The 19,233-nt window shown below is 45.6% G+C and overlaps 2 pseudogenes; both read right to left on the reverse strand.

The window, feature by feature from the left end:
- LOC149449557 (cytosolic phospholipase A2 gamma-like) overlaps window positions 1-19,233 on the reverse strand; it is a 98,504-nt pseudogene that overhangs the window by 46,417 nt on the left and 32,854 nt on the right.
- Window positions 3,327-3,443, reverse strand: LOC149449558 (U2 spliceosomal RNA; annotated as a pseudogene).

Genomic DNA, 19,233 nt, shown 5'->3' on the forward strand with positions numbered 1-19,233 from the left:
ACATGGGGGGGATGGAATTACTACATGGGGGGGATGGAATTACTACATGGGGGAAGGAATTACTACATGGGGGATGAATTACTATATGGGGGATGAATTACTACATGGGGGATGAATTACTATGGGGGGGATGAATTACTATGGGGGGGATGAATTACTATGGGGGGGATGAATTACTATGGGGGGGATGAATTACTATGGGGGGGATGAATTACTATATGGGGGATGAATTACTACATGGGGGATGAATTACTACATGGGGGATGAATTTTCATACCGTTTGTTACAACATATCTTTGCGAGCAATCCTTTGAGGATGCTGGACATAAAGACGAAGAAAAGGAACAGACTTTGTTACGAAAATGACATGAGAGTGGCACTTGCCAAGGTAATGCCGCGCATTTCTGAACTGGCCTCTGAAAGACAACAGCAGAAGTCGCACTGATTTGCGGTAAATATTCATTATTTTGTTTTTGTGTGAAAATCATGTTTTAATGGTTTTGTTCATTTTGTGCACCTATGTATAAATATATACCTATGTTTTGAATTTTAAAAATCATATTTTATTTTTCCAATTAAGAAGGGTTCGGTGAATGCGCATATGAAACTGGTGGGGTTCAGTACCTCCAAAAAGGTTAAGAACCACTGCTCTAGAGCTTCTGCATTTACACAGCAATTCCGGCTTTGAATAATTAGAACAGAATTGCTGTGGGGTAGGAGGGGATGCAGCAGGGGGACAGAAGGACTGAACGTGCTACAAATGGGCACTATGACAACATTTTTCGGGGATGTGTGAAGCCAGTCCCATGTCCTAAACTAACACTAGTTATACTAAAATTGCATCTTTGCACATTTGTTGGCTTAAAAAAAAAAAAAAAAAAAAAAAGTAATCAAGGTACACTTCTATTAACCAAAGGCTTCACGTGTGCTCAGGAATACCAAAATACCAGTGAAAATCATTTTTCTGTGATTTGGGTTGGAGGATCTGATGCTTTTTATTGGTTCTCTAGAATTACACCCCATCCCCCATATACCTGCCCTGAGGTAGCGCTGTGCTGGGATTGCTCTGTTATCTGTCGATAGTTAAGCCGTGGGAAATCCACACAACTCCATTCACACAAATAGTCGCATGTTTTATTCCATTCACTGAGTCGTCGATCCCCCCCCCCCCCCCCCAGCAGTACATACCTCGGCGTGGAAATGGCGGATATATCGGTACAAATGGCACTTCTGTAAAGTGAAACACAGATAACATTTACAGGATGAAGGACAATATTGAAGAGTACACAAAATGTAGCAAAATAATTGACAGTTATTGCAGATTACCATTTAGTTAGTGATCTACCAATCTGCAGTGTCCAACTTTGTATCCATTCATCTGTCCATCTTTGCATCCATTCGCGCCATCCATCCTTCCATCTTTATATCCATTCATCCTTCCATCATTGCATCCATTCACCCCATCCATCTTTGTATGCATCCTTCCATTCATCTGTCCATCTTTGTATCCATTCACCCCTTAATCCTTCCTTCCTTCCTTGTATCCATTCATCAACTAAGCAGATTACACAAGTTGTTCATATCAATTAAATATTAAGACAAATTTCCCTCCTTTTTTATTTCCTTTGCCATGATTGGGTGTCCAATCCCAGGTTTCCCTTATTCACGAATATCCCCTTAAAAGCTGAACTCTGCAGAGACACCCCCCTTGCTGTGAGGCTGCCCCCGGTACTGCAGGAGGTGAATGCCGATTTAAGCTGAGGGTGACTTACCAGGAACTTTTGCTTACCTGATCCTCCACTCTGAAAGGTCCAGGTCTGGCGGTCTCTTCTCCCTCACGCTCTGGCATTTGACATCAAATACAAGACCATTAACCCTGCGTTGTATGTGAGAATGTGGAGGGACCACCCACAAGCTGGAAAAATCAGGGTGAGGATTTAAGCGCCCACCAGTGGGGGAGCGAGGTACAAGGTCACCAAGTCCCCAATACAGTCTAGGCATAGAGCATTTAACCCTTGAAGTGTCGTGGCCGTCCCACTGCAAGGGGAGCTTCTTGTTTTCACCAGAGATACCATTTAGTAAATCATCCACATAGGGGTCGGTTTATAAAAAAAAAAAAAATTGCATTGGATGTGAGGGTAATCAGAATCTGTAGCTCCCCCCCCCCCCACCACACATGGGAAAAAAAAAAAAAAAAAAAAAAAAAAAAAAAAAGAAGGGGGGGGGGGGGGGGGGTACTTGCTCCTCTCCCACTCATTTCACTACAACTGACAGTTCCCTGACCCTTCAGGATTGTAAACCTTGGTGCCCAGAAACCTGGCTGACATCACTGATGATCTGATCATAGCCATAGACTGTCAATGATTTCACTTGGGGGCCCACTTGCTTGAGTACAATGTGAGGACTGTGGGTGGTGGGAACTGTGGTAGATGAACTGGCCAAATCTGACCATTTAGTTCTCCTGTTCAGCAAACAGCTTGGGTTGAGCTTACTTTTTTTTTTTCTTTTTTAAGTTCGCAAATGTGCGAAAAACGAAAAACCCGCAAGTGTTCACAAAAAAGTGCAAGTGCAAAACACAACACAAAAAGTGCACTTAGGGGTGTGCTTTGTCCTTCCCCCCCCCGAAGGGGATGGACCACTACCCTGATCCCCCGAGGCACGAAGCTCCTGACAGGGACAAGGTTCCCATTTGGTCCTCCTGGCCAAAAGGCCTGGTGGACCACCGTTCCTTGTGCCCAGCCGAAGCCGGACACTCAGTACTTGGTCAGGGGGCTCTCCCGAAGAGAAAACCCCCCAGGGACAGGGGAGGAAGGAACCAAAAGGCCACACATCCTCCCCCTAGACTTCAGGGCAGGCCCGCGGACCCACACCCTCCATCCTGTGAGGAAAACACACATAAGAGTGAAAGTGAAACAGTGGGAGAAAAATAAATTAAATAGAAAATAAAAAAGTGGTCGTGCCAAATTGTGCACTGACCAGGCCCTGAGGCCTGTAACAAAAATTGCCCAGAACTTAGCCAAAAGGCCCGGTCCTAGAGGCGCAGTGCAAAAAGTGTTTAAACTCTGTGACCTTGTGCTCTTTCGCAACGTGGGGTCCCACACCCAAGTGCTACTCAGAGCACCCCTGAGGCAACTACTCAGGGGGCACTGTGTTTGCGGACTTTCTGCCTTCCCGACCCCTGGCCAGACCAAGGTAGACCATTCAAATCAGGAGGAACTGGGTCCCTCTGACGTTCCAAAGGGGAATTACTTCCAGGCCCCAGCTACGTGTGGGCATCCCGGGTTCTGTTCCCCCTGTAATAGCCATTAGGACCCCCATCATACCAGCAGGGGTACTATACAACCGGTCATCCCGCAAAGCTAGAATGACCATGGAGCACCCCCGCTGGACATTGATAAGAACAGATACTACACTTGATCTTAGCCAAAAGGCCGAGAAGCGGCCCAAACCTTATCCCCGATTTCTACAAAAACGAACTGGAAAAAAATAAAAATTTGGACACAGCTTGATGGTATTAAGCAACTTAGGGTGACATTGATTCCTACAGGCAGGGTCAGTGGACTATTTTGCACCCTAGGCAAGACCAGCTACTTGCACCCACCCCTTGCAAAAATAAATCATTGCCTATGTTGGCTTTGTGTGGAGACTGACTAGGGAGCAGGGAAGAAGTGATGCTGCACACAGTACAGCACTTAATTGGCTGGATACCTCTTCATGGATTGGTTGAAATTTGCAGGAGGCGGCTTAGTCTCCAACTAGTGACACCAGGACACAGAAGTCCCATTTAACTCATTGCTTCCGGGTCATTAACAGGAAGGGGAGATCAGTGAACACATGTTCGCTGATATCCCTCCCTTCTACCGGTGGTACCCACTATGTAGGTCCGCTGATGGGAGCGTGGAGCCTGGGAAGCATGGCAGGGCACATGACACTCAACAAGAGGCTTCTGGTTAGTGCTGCAAAAGCACTGTCACCATAGTACGGCAGCAAGGGGGGGGAGGGGGGTGCTTTATACAGCACTCCACCACTATTGCCATCCTAGTGCAGTAACTTTGCAGTGTAATGGGGAGTGGTACAGTAAAAGTGTGGCTCAGCTGTTGATTTTTAATGTCCCTCAAACATAACAGGAAGCAGCTCACTGAGCTTATGTGATCATCATCACACAGTACAGAAGGTGATGTATGTCTGTGCCTCAGAAATTGTGAGCTCGCCTGGGCACCGGGTTCCCATTGCCACCTGGGCACTCCCTCCTGCTGCTGGGCTACAGCCTCACCTTCTGCCCTTAGTGGAAGAAGGGATAATAGTTTCCTAGGTTCAAGGCTGTGAGCAGCTGCGGTCTTCCACCACGGATCAGCATTGCTTCAGCTACCTGCCCCCAAAATTAAAAAAGTCCCCCTGCTCCTCACCTCATGGGCCCCTCGAAGATATAATTAATGTTACAGGATGGCGGGCTGTGCTGCACTATTGATGGTCCTGGTTGCTCCATTGGCAGCTGCCCAGTTTGCCTAGTGGTAGCACCGGCCCTGCCTACAGGAGAAACAGACTAGACACTGAAGGCCAGCTTCTCCTAGAGCAGTGGTCGGCAAGCCGCAGCTCGCGAGCCACATGCGGCTCTTTACACACTTTAATGCGGCTCTTCTGTGTGCCGGGCGCCCGCTCCCCTCCCTCCTCTCGGGCGGCCGCCCCAAAAGTCAGGACTCTGCAGCTAGCCCAGCAATGGGCAAACTACGGCCCGGCGGACCTTTTAATCCGGCCCGCGGAGCGTGATCCAAAAAAAAAAAAAAAAAAAAAAAAGCCAGGGCAGCACGCTCAAATGCAATGATTGGCCAGTCTCGCTGCCACTCACATCCTGATAGCCAGTGATTGGCTGTCAGGATGTGTGTAGGCGGGGCAGCGTGACAAACATGAGAGGAGCTAGGCTCCTCTCACAGTCGCCCTGAAGACCGGAACGGCGCGGCAACACGGCGAGAAGAACGCGTGGAGCAAAGGTAAGTGAATTGACACAGGGGGGACTTGGCTTACTACTTGCTACTATATGGGGGATGAATTACTATGGGGGATGAATTACTATATGGGCGATGAATTACTATATGGGGGATGAATTACTATGGGGGATGAATTACTATATGGGGGATGAATTACTATATGGGGGATGAATTACTATATGGGCGATGAATTACTATATGGGCGATTAATTACTATAAAAAACTTATTGAAACTAAAAACAGTGTACCATCCTATGTATTTTCAGTTTTAATAATGTGGCTCTCAAAATAAACTTCAATCGTGGTTTTGGCGAGATTTGGCTCAGTTGAAAAAAAAAAGGTTGCCCACCACTGACCTAGAGGATATAACTTCTCCCACCTCACACCCAACTCATGTGCATCAAGTAGCCAAAGAGGAAGATGGCATAGAATCAGGGAGATGTGCCCATCAATGGACTGAGAAAAAAGATTTTAATTGGAAATTCCATGAAGGTATAGATGAATACTGTAGCAGACATACATGCAAGTGGTTACAAAGGCTGTCCACCCGGACTACAGAAATGGGTAGAGGACAGTCCGTTATTCAAAGTGGATTTGGACAAGGGAGGAGGGAAGGCAAACAGTGGTTCACATACATTATACCCTCGCAGGGGCAGAGTAATGTAGAGCTTCACATCCAGCAAAAAACTTAAATGAAAAAGGTTACATAGAAAAACCTGAAAAGCTACCCAAGATGCCTGGATGGTCACCACTATTACCTGAGGGGTATATGAGGGAATGTAGAATGTCCAGTCATAATATCAGTTGGATAATGTACACCATCCTTGGAACCAGGAGAATATATGGTGATGCCTCAGAGGTACAATAAGCTACCAGGTTGTCGGAATGTCAGGTTGTGAAAGGTTCAACTAACCATTTGGACCATACTCAGCCATTTTTTTTATAAATGGCTATCCACAGAGGCTGCCCCAAAAAATGACAAATCATCAATTAGCCGCTTCCAGAATGTAAGATGGAGGAGCAGATTTCTTCCAACACAATGCCTTTTCTAGCATAGAACAGAAAGCAGGCTAATCATGGTGGGCCCAGCCGCAGTAGGTAGGAGATTACTAATCAATCCCAGTAAACATACTGCTATGGTAGGTTGTAGGGGAACAGAGGTCAGTTTAGAAAAGGGATATAACCTCTCTCCACAAACCTGAGTAATGCCAAAACAAAATGGGTAAAATGCCCTGGAGTGCACCCACAGCGCCAGCACTCAGGAGAGTGCATTGGGTTCATTTTATGGAGTCTATAAAGGAGTATAAATAGGCCCTATGTGCCATTGTAAAACTGAACTAGACAGTCTTAGAGAAACCAGGGAATGGAAGGGAAGGTCCTAAATATCATCCCAGTCATCACTACCCAATTCCAGTACATCCCGCAACCATCGCTCACGTAAGACCTCCAGAACAGGTAGCGAAACCTTCAATAAGTGGGAATATAGATGGGAGGTAGGCTTCACAGTGCAATGAGACCTCAATACTTCAAGAGCTGAGTGGATGACACGTAGTGTATGTCACGGATCCACGGTCACCGCCACCAACATGCGACAATCGAACGACCGCGACTAGCAGTAATACGTCACGCCCACGGCGTCAGGCCCCAGACCTTCTCACCAAACTAGTGATCGAAGGACCGGCCGATCTAAAACCGCGGTGCGACGCGCGTAACAAGGCCACACCCAGCACAGCGATTGCCCAGCTAATGGACTACAATCGGTTCCTGCAGCCTGAATGCGCTTGTTACTGGGTCGGGTTAATTACGCAACTAACCCTTTCAAAACTGCCACCACCACTTTTAAAGGAGACTGGGAAACTCCCATTATCAAATATACACTATAATGATTGAAAAAAAGTCACCTGTCCAATATGGTCAATTGGGCAGGGAGTAAACAAACACAGTAGCATCTCTTCAAAAGGCAGGAATTTGTGAATTGCAGGTAAGCGCTTAAAAACAGTTTAACACTTTCAGAAAGAGAGATTTATTACTAAAAGGGTCAAACAGGTGCAATAAAATATTTACAAAGGACAGACAGACAGACAGACAGACAGACACCCAGCAAAGAGATAATTAGGAAGGAAATTACAGGGTTAAGTTACTTGCCCTTGCCTTGGTTTGCAAGCAGATCCACGATGCAGAGCAGGCGGTTTCTTTATCTCCTTTTGTTAGGATGTTCAGCTGAGGAGATCTGACAAAACTAGCTTGTCTTTCTTAAAAGTCCCTCTCAAAAGGGAGGGGGGGCTCCGACTACACGTTTTGGGAGTGGTCAGTGGGAAACTCTGAATTAAACTACAGCTTCATACCCCATGATATGAAACACACAGTTGACCTGAGGAAATGTTCAATTAATTACTGGTCAATTTTATGATGTGTGGGCCTACACAGTTTTGGGTGACAAAGGTTACACTTCAGCAGACGGCCTGGCACCTGGACTCAGGATGCTTAACCTGGCTGACCCACACCATCTGTCAGGAGATAACGTTTGCCTCTCAGGACTGCAGGGGGGTAGGAAATGTGAGGAATGCTTCCACTACAAGAAAAGAAAAAAGGGGACCTCCGCATCCAAATCTGATGAGCAAGTTTGCTACAGTGTAGACTGAGGGAATTGAGCATGGATGGCATGGGAGCGCTGTAAGTATCGAAATAGAAGGGATGCAGGAACATTTTAAGTAGAAGAAAGGGCAGCCAAAAGGGGATAATTTAGAACCGGTGACAATTTGGGAGATTGTTTTTATATAAAGTTTTGTCCAGGCAACATGAAAATATGGGGCAGGGTGGTATTAAGCCATAATTGGGCATTCGCAGACACGGCTAGCTTGGGATAGTATTTGCATATTAAAATTGCGCGCCAGGCCAGCAGGGTGGTGAGCATGAAGGGCATCAATGGGTAGGGGGCCCTCTATATAAAAAAGGAACCTCAGAGCCTCCATGGAACGCAACACTGCAGCTTCCAGAACACTTGCGTTGTTGGGGCTTAAGGCTTAGCCACCAGGCAGCCATAACCAATTGGGTGGCCAAGAAGTATTTGGAACAATCAGGAAAGGCTAAGCCGCATTGAGCCTGGGGTCACGCGAGGGTAGAAAGTTTGTACTTAGGGGTGTTGGAGCCTCAAATGAAGGAGGAGAATAGTTGGTCAAGTTAGGCGAAAAAGGATTTGGGGATCCATTGCGGAGAGTGTCAGAACAGATAGGTGAGTTTTTGGAAAGATTTTAAAAAGGTTGATGTGCCCAAGAAGCGATCAAAAGGTAGGGACTCCCATGCCTTCAGTTTAAGCCCAAGATCTTGCACCATGGGAGTAAGATTTAAGGGTAGAAAAATCAGAGGCCTGGCAAGAGATCACAACTCACAGATACCCAACACTCCCCACCCACTGTAGCTAAGCAGAAGGGAGGGCTGTGTTTGGAGTCCGGGGGTCAATGGGGAACAGTAGGAATTTTGTCCAGTTGACCGAGACCTGTAACAGGAGCAAATGAGTGCAGGATTTGGAGGCCCTGGTGAGCGACAGTCCAGAATCATTTAGGAACAAAGAGGTAGTCAGTGTAAAGGGCCACCCTCTCCTCCAGCTAGCCGATGCAAAGGCCCCTGATGTTAGGGGAGGTACAGAGAGCCTCAGCTATGGCGAAAAGAGCTGAAGAGGGGATAACCTTGCCTAGTGCCTCTGGACAGAGAATGTGGCCAACAGGCCACCACCCAATTGGACCACAACAGTAGGATTGGCATCAAGAGTCTTGAGCCATGTAATGAAAACCAGAGGAAAGCCCATTCTATGAAGTACCTCCCAGAGAAATGGCCATTCAATGGTATCAAAGGCCTTCAAGATCTAGGGAGGCCACCACCCTAGAACCCACATTGGCATAGGTAGCATGAATGTTTGTGTACAGTCTGCGTATATTTATGTCTGTGGCTCTATGAACCCAGTTTGGTCCAGGTCAATAATGGTAGGTAGTAATGGTTGCAGCTGCAGGGTAAGAAGCTTGGTTAGGATTTAAAAAGAAAAAGAAAAAAAAAAAAAAAAAAAAAAAAAAAATCAGTGTTGAGCAGAGCGATTGGCCTACAGGAGGCGGGATCCTTAGGGGGTTTATAGATTAGCACCACATGGGCATGATTAATAGAGGAAGGCAGCTTACCCTAAGAAACCGTGTGTACGGGGAAGCTAAAAACAGGGTGAGTATATCACCATGAGTCTTGTAGAAGTCAATGGGGAGGCTTTCAGGACCAGGGGCTTGCCCAGAAGGGAAGGAGTGAATAGCAGTAGAGACCTCCTCTGGAGTAATGGTCTTGCACTCTGCATCTGAGAGCCATCCCAGTGCTAACTGATCCAATAAAGCTGACAGGTCATGAGCCCGGCTATTAAGAAGATCCAATCTGGTAATTTCAACTAAGTGAAGGTGCAATTTTCTTTTGGCCATGGAGGGGAGGTCAAAGTTGGGTTCAGAGGGATCTGCTGTATATTTGGTATTACATGCCTCCACTGACTCCTGTAGGGTGTGGGTGGTAGTGGTGTGTGCTTTGCAGACCACAGCAATAGAGGAAATGTATTCTTCTTGTATATGCCTTAAAAAGGCATCCCATGTAACATCTGGAGGATGACCCAGCATTATTGTCCCAAAACTCACTTAGCAATGGTGGAATAGCATTTTCAACAGTTGGGTGGGAGATCAAGTGGGGTCCCAATTGCCAGATGGAGGCATTATGAGAAGAGAGAGAGCAGAGTGTCAGGGCCAATGGACAATGGTCTGATAATCAGCTGGATAGGTAGGAAGCAGTGAGAACATCTGCCAACAATGTGGCGTTAGCCAAAGCCAGGTCAATGAGAGGAAGTTTATAGGAGGTGGAGAAACAGGAATAAGAGAGTGGTAGGATGTTGTTATCTCCAAACTTCTTCCAATCCTGCTGCCCATGCCCAATAAACCAGATCAGTGGAAAAAAAATTTGGTTGGGTAGGTCTGTCCAGGTCGGGAGCCAAGATGGCATTGATGTGCCCCATAAGTAGCAATTAAGCGGGACAGTGTGAGGGGGGGGGGGTAATCTACTCCAGAAGTGTATATAGCATTGTGGAAGAAAAGTGTGTGTGTGTGTGTGTGTGTGTGTGTGTGTGTGTGTGTGTGTGTGGGGGTTATGTCGAAGGAACCACATATCTTTGACCCCATAGCGTGAAAGCCATCAAAAACATACTTCCCTTGAACAGAATGATAGGGGGAAAAAAAAAAAAAAAAAAGAAGGATCTCAGCCTTCCAGATCTGAGAGAGAGGTCCGATTATGAAAAGTCCAAGATCAATTCAATGCTTTAAATGTAATTGTGATGACAGAATGAGATTCTTGGTGTACAGGAACCATCTGAAGTTCTCCAAGGTTCTCAGTGTGATTACCACAGGTCCAAAAAGGTCAGAGATGTCTACTCTGGTAGCAGTAGAGCTAGATTTCCAAAGACCAAATTATCTCTGAGATGAAGGCCTAGAACCAGTGCAAGGACTTTTGTGAAGGCTCTCAGAGCATAGGCTAGGCTGTAGTATTTGTCACCCATGGCAAAAAGTGACGTAACCACTGAAGACCTGGTGACCTCTGAAGATATGAATGTGTAAATATGCATCCATTATGTCAATGGATACCAAGTCCCTGTGATGAAGGTAGGCAACTGACTGAACAGAAGCTTTAAGAGCATACAGAGGCATTATGAGCTAACAAAATCAGGAAGGGGAAAAGGCCTGAGTTTTTTGAACTGTAAACGGGTCTAAGTATAAAACTCTGAAGGATTAGCAGCAATACGCTCCTGGATTAACAATCCGCTACACAAAGCAAAAATGAAGGTGCCGGATGGGGGTGAAACCATTTTAAAACCTGAGGATACTACCTCCTAAAAACCCATACATAGGCAATGCAAGCTATACCAATGTCTGCAAAGGCCATCAGATGATACAATTATGACATACAGTCCCAAGGGATACCACTGCACCCTGTATTTGTAAGGCAAGTGCCCAGGTACTCACCCATGAAGAGATATCCATACAAATCCAAAACAGAAAGCAAAATCAGAAGATAGTCAAAGAAACATTTTTATAGTTAAAGTTTTCTCCTCCACCTCGAGACTGAGCTCTCAAAATGGTACCAATAAAAATGCTGTTGCTTTGGCTTTTCTCCAGTGCAAGGCATCTGTCTCTCACTCTTCCATTCTTCTTTGTCCAACTCATCTCCCTCCCTTGTACACCAATCAGCCGTAACATTCTAACAGGTGAGGTAACATTTATTATCTCATTACAATGACACTTGAAAGTGGGTGGGATATATTAGGCAGTAAGCGAACATGTTGTCCCTGAAGTTGACGTGTTGAAAGCAGAATAAGAATACCAAGTGTAAGGATTGGAGGAACCAAACTGCAGGACTTGAGGGATCTGCTCCTGAGAGCTTGGTGCCGGAGCATACCATCAGAGGTCTAGTGGAGTCCATGGCTGGACGGGTTATGGTGGGTGGTCATGTTATCTGTTGATCAGTGTATGGAAGAAGGTGACATCTTCTTACCATCCTCCTTTTTACCAGAAATCCATAGACAGAATCTTCTCCAGGTTCCTGCATAAAATGAATGGAAACAGTGTGAGCTGTGTACATACCACCGACACAAGGATGAGATCTGCCTGTGTGCAACATTGCATGGTATGAGGATTGTATCAAAGTCTGATTTTTAAAGGTCATGAAATAAAAAAAAAATCAAACTAGTATTGAAAGGATGATGTGTTACTGCTGTACGTCTCATTGAGAGATATGTATAAACAGCCAATGAAACGTGTTGTATTCGGTGTCACCTATAAATGATAATACACAATATACATATAAAATGATCACACCAATACACTGACTGGAGCATGTCATGGAAACTCCTCAGGGGGCGGGTACATGACACCTTTGTACTCACAGTATGCCCTCAGTGTCAGATTAAATGATGCTGGGTATTCTCTGGGGGCATCTAGTGGGGAAAAGATATTACTGCAGGGCACAATGCGTAAAAAAAAAAAAAAAAAAAAAAAGTAGTGTATATCATACCTGTGGTTACATTGTTCCAGATTGGAACGACTATGTATACATCTCATACCCGTGGGATCCCTCTAGAAGCTGGAAATCCTTGTATTAGACACCGCCACTACAGTGATCTCCACTTGCTCCCAGGTCTCGGGCCAAGTGGCTGGCTGTCGGACACATGAAGTTAGCTGCTTGCCATTCAGAGATTACTTTGAATTTTCTCAATAATCCAAAGTGTTCTGATTGGATGGGGTGGTGACATTATGTTCACCATCTCATCCAACCAAAGAATGCTGTGCATTCGTTAAGAAAATGCAAAGCGATCTCTGAAAAGGGCCCATGCCGGGCAGCGAACGCCTGTCTTCAGAATGCAGGACAGCCTTTTGGCACAGGACCTGGAAACTGATGGAGATAACTGGAGTAAAGGTGCCCGGACAGGGATTTCCAGCTTCTAGAGGGATTCCACAGGTATGAGATATATACAGTCCATAATTGGCCCAAGCTGGAACAATGTAACCCCAGGTACGATATATACAGTCCATAGTTGGCCCAAGCTGGAACAATGTAACCCCAGGTACGATATATACAGTCCATAGTTGGCCCAAGCTGGAACAATGTAACCCCAGGTACGATATATACAGTCCATAGTTGGCCCAAGCTGGAACAATGTAACCCCAGGTACGATATATACAGTCCATAGTTGGCCCAAGCTGGAACAATGTAACCCCAGGTACGATATATACAGTCCATAGTTGGCCCAAGCTGGAACAATGTAACCCCAGGTACGATATATACAGTCCATAGTTGGCCCAAGCTGGAACAATGTAACCCCAGGTATGCACATACCATACATACGCTTTCATTTTCTAACATTGGAATAAAAATACAAAAAGTTCTGACAACCCAATAAAAAGACGTCGTAGAACACCTCCTTTCGTCTGGTGAGTGCTGCCTGTCTATCCACAACTACCTGCATTCCCAGCATGCTTTGTGGCTTCTAATTTCTAAAAAAAACATCTATCCCATGGTACCTTGCCGATTCCTGTACTGACTCCACCTCCTGAAACTCCTCTCAGAAGGCGGGCTCTGAAATGTGTGACCGCAGTACCTACTCACAGGGCGTAGTGACTCCGTGTCCCCGAATTTCAGGAAAAATGAAATGACTGGGATAGTCACAAAACTTAGATGGTCCAGAGTCATAGGAGGAGGAGGCTGGAAATAGTTGGAGGTCAATGTGACGATGAAGATCGGATCTTACATCTTCACTTTACAGTTGTGCAGAAAAGTTTGCTTCCCTTGAAGAATCGGTCATAAAGGATGGACCATTTGTAAAGAAAACATGAGTTAGGAATCCCATAAGAAACACAAGAAATGTGTTTTGCCGACTATTCTGTAACTGGAGGTGATAACAGAATGGCCCAATCATAGAACAAAACATGGCAACAAGTAATCCTGTGTATCATGCCCCCCCCCATAGCATCAATGACAGCATGCCGTTTTCTGTAATCGTGGCCTACGAGGCCCCCCAAAATTCTTGCAGGTGGTAGAGCTGCCCATTTGTCTTGGCAAAATTGTGTATTTAGGTTTTGTTCAGCCCCAGGCTACACAAATTCTGCCTCCCCCCCCCCCCCCAGCTCCCTTGCCCAGCCCCAGTGCCCATTGGAGCCTCCTCTGCATGATGCAGGACAACCAGTGCCCCTTCATTGGGGGGGGGGGGTGTTAGCGCTGCCTCCCTGAAAAGTGCCACCCCAGGCAAACACCTTGTTTGCCTCGCAGCAAACACCCGACTGGAAGCAACAATTAGCTCCCAACCTATCACACTGGTTAAATCCCCATTTTCCCTATGGGAGAACGATTGCAGCGTGGAACAGTTCTGCCTCGGCCTTTGACAACGTGGACACCTTGGTCTACTTGGATCAACATGTGGACACCTTGGTCTACTTGGATCAACATGTGGACACCTTGGTCTACTTGGATCAACATGTGGACACCTTGGTCTACTTGGATCAACATGTGGACACCTTGGTCTACTTGGATCAACATGTGGACACCTTGGTCTACTTGGATCAACATGTGGACACCTTGGTCTACTTGGATCAACATGTGGACACCTTGGTCTACTTGGATCAACATGTGGACACCTTGGTCTACTTGGATCAACATGTGGACACCTTGGTCTACTTGGATCAACATGTGGACACCTTGGTCTACTTGGATCAACATGTGGACACCTTGGTCTACTTGGATCAACATGTGGACACCTTGGTCTACTTGGATCAACAAGTGATATTTAGTGTACTCCAAGCCTTGCTTGTACTACCATCCTTCAAGTGCCTCTAGTGATCCATTGCCACCATTTCTATTTTTGCTTTTTGGGTGCTCCCTTGCCCTTTGTTATAAAAATCCTAACCTGTGTATTGGCTGGTGGTGTTTATATTTCATGTAAATTCCAAAAATTTATTGTAAAAACATAGTCTGGGGGAAAAAAAAACAAAACAAACAAAAAACACACACACGTCCATCCAGTTCAACCATAAAAAAAATAAAATAATCCCACATCCCTTCAAAAGAAGTCCGGAAGTGATGAAACGCGTTGGAGACGTGACGTCTGATGTAACGGAGCAAACCAGAAGTGGCAGAGCAGCCATCTTGACCATTGGAAATCGCATTAAAAAAAAAAAAAAAGTTCCAGGAAGCTTCTCAGGCTAGGTCATGGGAATATGCGGCTGACAGATCAGATCCCCATGTAAGATTTAAATAAATGTTTATACTCGATACCACACTACATGGTTTCCCTTTTCTATTTATGAGGAGACATTAGATGCTTGCCTAAAAGTGGAACTCCACCTGTATACACTGGAGCGAGTCCGGGAAGCAACCGCAACACTGGAGCGAGTCCGGGAAGCAACCGCAACACTGGAGCGAGTCCGGGAAGCAACCGCAACACTGGAGCGAGTCCGGGAAGCAACCGCAACACTGGAGCGAGTCCGGGAAGCAACCGCAACACTGGAGCGAGTCCGGGAAGCAACCGCAACACTGGAGCGAGTCCGGGAAGCAACCGCAACACTGGAGCGAGTCCGGGAAGCAACCGCAACACTGGAGCGAGTCCGGGAAGCAACCGCAACACTGGAGCGAGTCCGGGAAGCAACCGCAACACTAGAGCGAGTCCAGGAAGCAACCGCAACACTGGAGCGAGTCCAGGAAGCAACCGCAACACTGGAGCGAGTCCAGGAAGCAACCGCAACACTGGAGCGAGTCCAGGGTGTACTCCACCAAGGCTCGTTATTACTCTGAGAGGGCAATTGTAGGCTTCTCAGCTATAGAAGTGTTCACGGAGAGTGCACTATTTATATACTTAATATTTTTATTTATTTTAGCGTGTACACTGATTTTTCACATTTATGGTGTACACGGAGTGATTTCATGATTCACGTGTTGCTCATGATTTGAAGCTTTATTTTGGCACCTTTTTGTGTGAAGTATATACCAGTTATTTAACCCCCCTGGTGGTATTCCCGAGTGTAGCTCGGGGTAGAGTTTCAGTACCAAAAGCGGTAACCCCCCCCAGCTACACTCGGTCTTACCATGCAGCGCTGCATAGGGAGCCCCTGCAGCACTTACCTTGTCCTTCGCTCTTGCGATGTGTCCCCTGCAGCGTCCCCGGCCATCTCCTCCGGCAGATGCCGGCATCCGGCTCCTGCGTTCCAGTCCCTGTGACGTCGGGACGTACGGGCGCCGCCGGGAAATTTGAAAATTTAAAAAAAAAGTCATTTTTTTCAAAACGATTTTTCATAGTAAAATATTGCTGTTTCAACCCATTTCACTTACATTTTGTCCCGAGTGCTTTGTCCGGCGCCCTGCCTGCATTTTGTCTGTTCTTTCTGCCTGGAAACTTAGAAAAGTCCATGGCGTCCAAAAAGCGTCCCTTTAGGTCAGACGCGGTTTTAGACCGGCTAGAGAACAGCGATAGTAAATCAGAACCACTTGCAGAATTGAGTGATAATGATTGGTGGGGGAAATTCCTCATCAGACACTGAAAACGATTCTGCGACTGAGCTCAGCGATGGGCGAACTTGGCACTATATTTCACATTTCAGTGTTTTTGGTTTGATTATATTATTGAGTTACATTTATTATATTATTTTTTATGATTTTTTTATTAAATTATAATTTATGATTTCGTGTTTCAAATTTTATCCTCCCCGGGATGTTTACTAGACTCTTGTCTGGACAGATTTCAGGGAGTTATTCCTAAAAATTACAGCCTACAATAAAAAAAAAAATACATATTTCCATGGTACCGCTTTGAGCACCAAAAATCGGAAATAATCAGACCGCCGAGGAGGTTAAGGTAATGCACTATTTAGTTTTCCATGTATTTGAGGTACACACTTTATCTGGATTTGTGTGGAGGGGCAAGTTGGACACGGAAAAGTAATAAATTATATATATATATATAAATTTTTTTGTAGACTATTTTTTGGTCTGATTTAAATAGAGATTGGCATAAAAAAAGGTTAATTGTTCACTTTCAGGGGTGAAAGTGACTTTTTTGGGCTACTTTGCTAGTTTTATACAGTTTGAAGCAGATAATTATTGTGGATACCGAAATTAGATATATAATAATCCTACACCCACAGTTGATCCAGAGGAAGGCAAAAAAACCAGCAAAGCACGATCCAGTTTTCTCCTGCAGGGAAAAAGTTCCTTCCTGATCCCCCGAGAGGCAATCGGATATTCCCTGGATTAACTTTCCCTATAAAAATGTAAACACACACACACACACACTTTGGCATGATCAGTCCTGTTTTCAAGATCAATGCAAAATGTCACCATTTCTGCCAGGGGATGCAAACTTTTGAGCACATTTAAACCCCACGGTGCCTTGTTGGCTGCAAGCACAGACCTGTATTGCTGGAATCTAGTGATGTAGAACAAAGTAACAATGTATCACAATCCATATCTGGAATTCTCCAACAATCAGACTAGTAATGTGCTCTATAAACTGATGTGGGTTTCTTTTGCCGCGCTATAATGGAAATTAGAAAATAAACAAGGACACGATTAAAAGGGAAAAAAAAAAAAAATATCTTACTTTTGCAGTATCCCACACTTCCATCTTTCACTATTTGAGGAAATAAGAGATGAGAGGTCAGTCAGTGAACGGCATAAGTACAACAAATCCAGAGCTAAAAAACACAAAAACTTCTATCTGGAGGTGAATGGAGGAAGACCTGGGAGGAGGAGATCCAGAGGAGACGATGAGGGAAGCAATCTGCAGGAGTTGGACTGTACACTAGTGAGATGGTGTTCAAAGCGTTTCATTCTAAGAACGTTCCTTCCATTTCTGATGATTTTTTACTGCTGTGAAGGAATTGAATGGAAACATTTTCTGCAATGAATTTATCTCAAATGGTCACCTAGCACAGCATCCATTTGAATTTGCCTTTCAAGAGATGATATCCTCTTCTATACTTGCAGCTCTGACTTCAGTGGATTGGGGATTTGCACGTTTCGATCTTACATACAATACATCTGTGTATGTGGTTCTCCCTCAGCAGATGACATTTTATTCCGAATGCAAATGTTAGAAGCAAACAAGTTCTGAAAGACTTTCCCTCAGTCATGGAATGTACAAAGAATTATTGTATGAATGTTCATGTAAACAGGGGCGGACTGACAACTTATGGGGCCCCCCGGGCAATAGAGAATCATGGGGCCCCCGTGTCCTCACCCAAACAAAAAAAAAAAAAAAGGGGGGAATACTAGGGGCATCTCATGGGGCCCCCTACTGACCCCGGGCCCTCAGGCAGTGCCCGAGTTTCCAAAAGGTCAGTCCGCCCCTGCATGTAAATGTTCATACAAGAACATTCGTTCAAAAATCCGCAGCTATAGACATCCAACTTTCGGGTTTGCAGTGTCCCGGTCCGATGTGCTCCACACATCACAGATGATTAAATCAGCGATGGAGAAGCATGGCGAGTAAAAATGAAGAGCGCCGCTCCCAGCACTGACTTGCAACAACATGGTGACTCCAATACTGTGCCAGTAGGACTTACCCAACCCAATAAATGACTGTGGAAGACCGGAGCCACACACCAGCAATAAGCCCAGTCACCATGTATAGAGGATGGGACCTCTATGACTAAACCCATGGGAGGGTGAAACGCGTTGAAGGTGTGGCTTTGGCAGGAGACCAGCTGAAGCCAATCCTCTAAGACATGTCGACTGGGCGAATTAGTAGTGTGCTAGAAGAGAAGGATCTGCAACATCAACAACCAGCCCAGTCGTCATGCATGGAGGATTGGACCTCTAGGACAAAACCCATGAGGGGGTAAAATGCATCAGAGCACTACTTTGGAAGGAGACCAGCTGAAATATATATATATATCTCCTGGGATGATTGCTAGTGCGCTAGAGGAGAAAGAGCTGCAACACCAGCAATCTGCCCACTCATGCATAGAGGATGGGACCTCTATGACTAAACCCATTGAAGGGTGAAAACACATTGGAGGTGTGGCTTTGAGAGGAGACCAGCCGACACCAATCCTCTAGACACGTTGACTGGGCTGATTAGTAGTGTGCTGGAAGAGAAGGCTCTGCAACACCAGCCCAGTCATACATGGAGAATTAGACCTCTAGGACAAAGCCCATGAGAGGGTGAAATGCATCAGAAGCTGATTTGGAAGGAGACAAGGATGAGAGAATTTTTTTTTATATCTGTATAAAATTGCTAGTATGCTAGAAGAGAAGGAGCTGCAACACCAGCAATCTTCCCAGTCATGCATAGAGGATTGGACCTCTATGATGAAACGCGTTGGAGATGTTGCTTTAGCAGGAGACAAGCAGATTCTCTATACATGGTGACTGGGATGATTGCTGGTGTGCTAGAAGAGAAGGAGCTGCAACACCAGCAGTCTTCCCAGTCATGCATAGAGGATTGGACCTCTATGATGAAACACGTTGGAGATGTAGCTTTAGCAGGAGACAAGCAGATTCTGTATACATGGTGACTGGGATGATTGCTGGTGTGCTAGAAGAGAAGGAGCTGCAACACCAGCAATCTTCCCAGTCATGCATAGAGGATTGGACCTCTATGATGAAACACGTTGGAGATGTAGCTTTAGCAGGAGACAAGCAGATTCTGTATACATGGTGACTGGGATGATTGCTGGTGTGCTAGAAGAGAAGGAGC

This window comes from Staurois parvus, unplaced genomic scaffold, assembly GCF_062004578.1.
Source record: "Staurois parvus isolate SC_StPar_1 unplaced genomic scaffold, SC_StPar_1.0 ptg000612l, whole genome shotgun sequence".
Lineage (NCBI taxonomy): Eukaryota > Metazoa > Chordata > Amphibia > Anura > Ranidae > Staurois > Staurois parvus.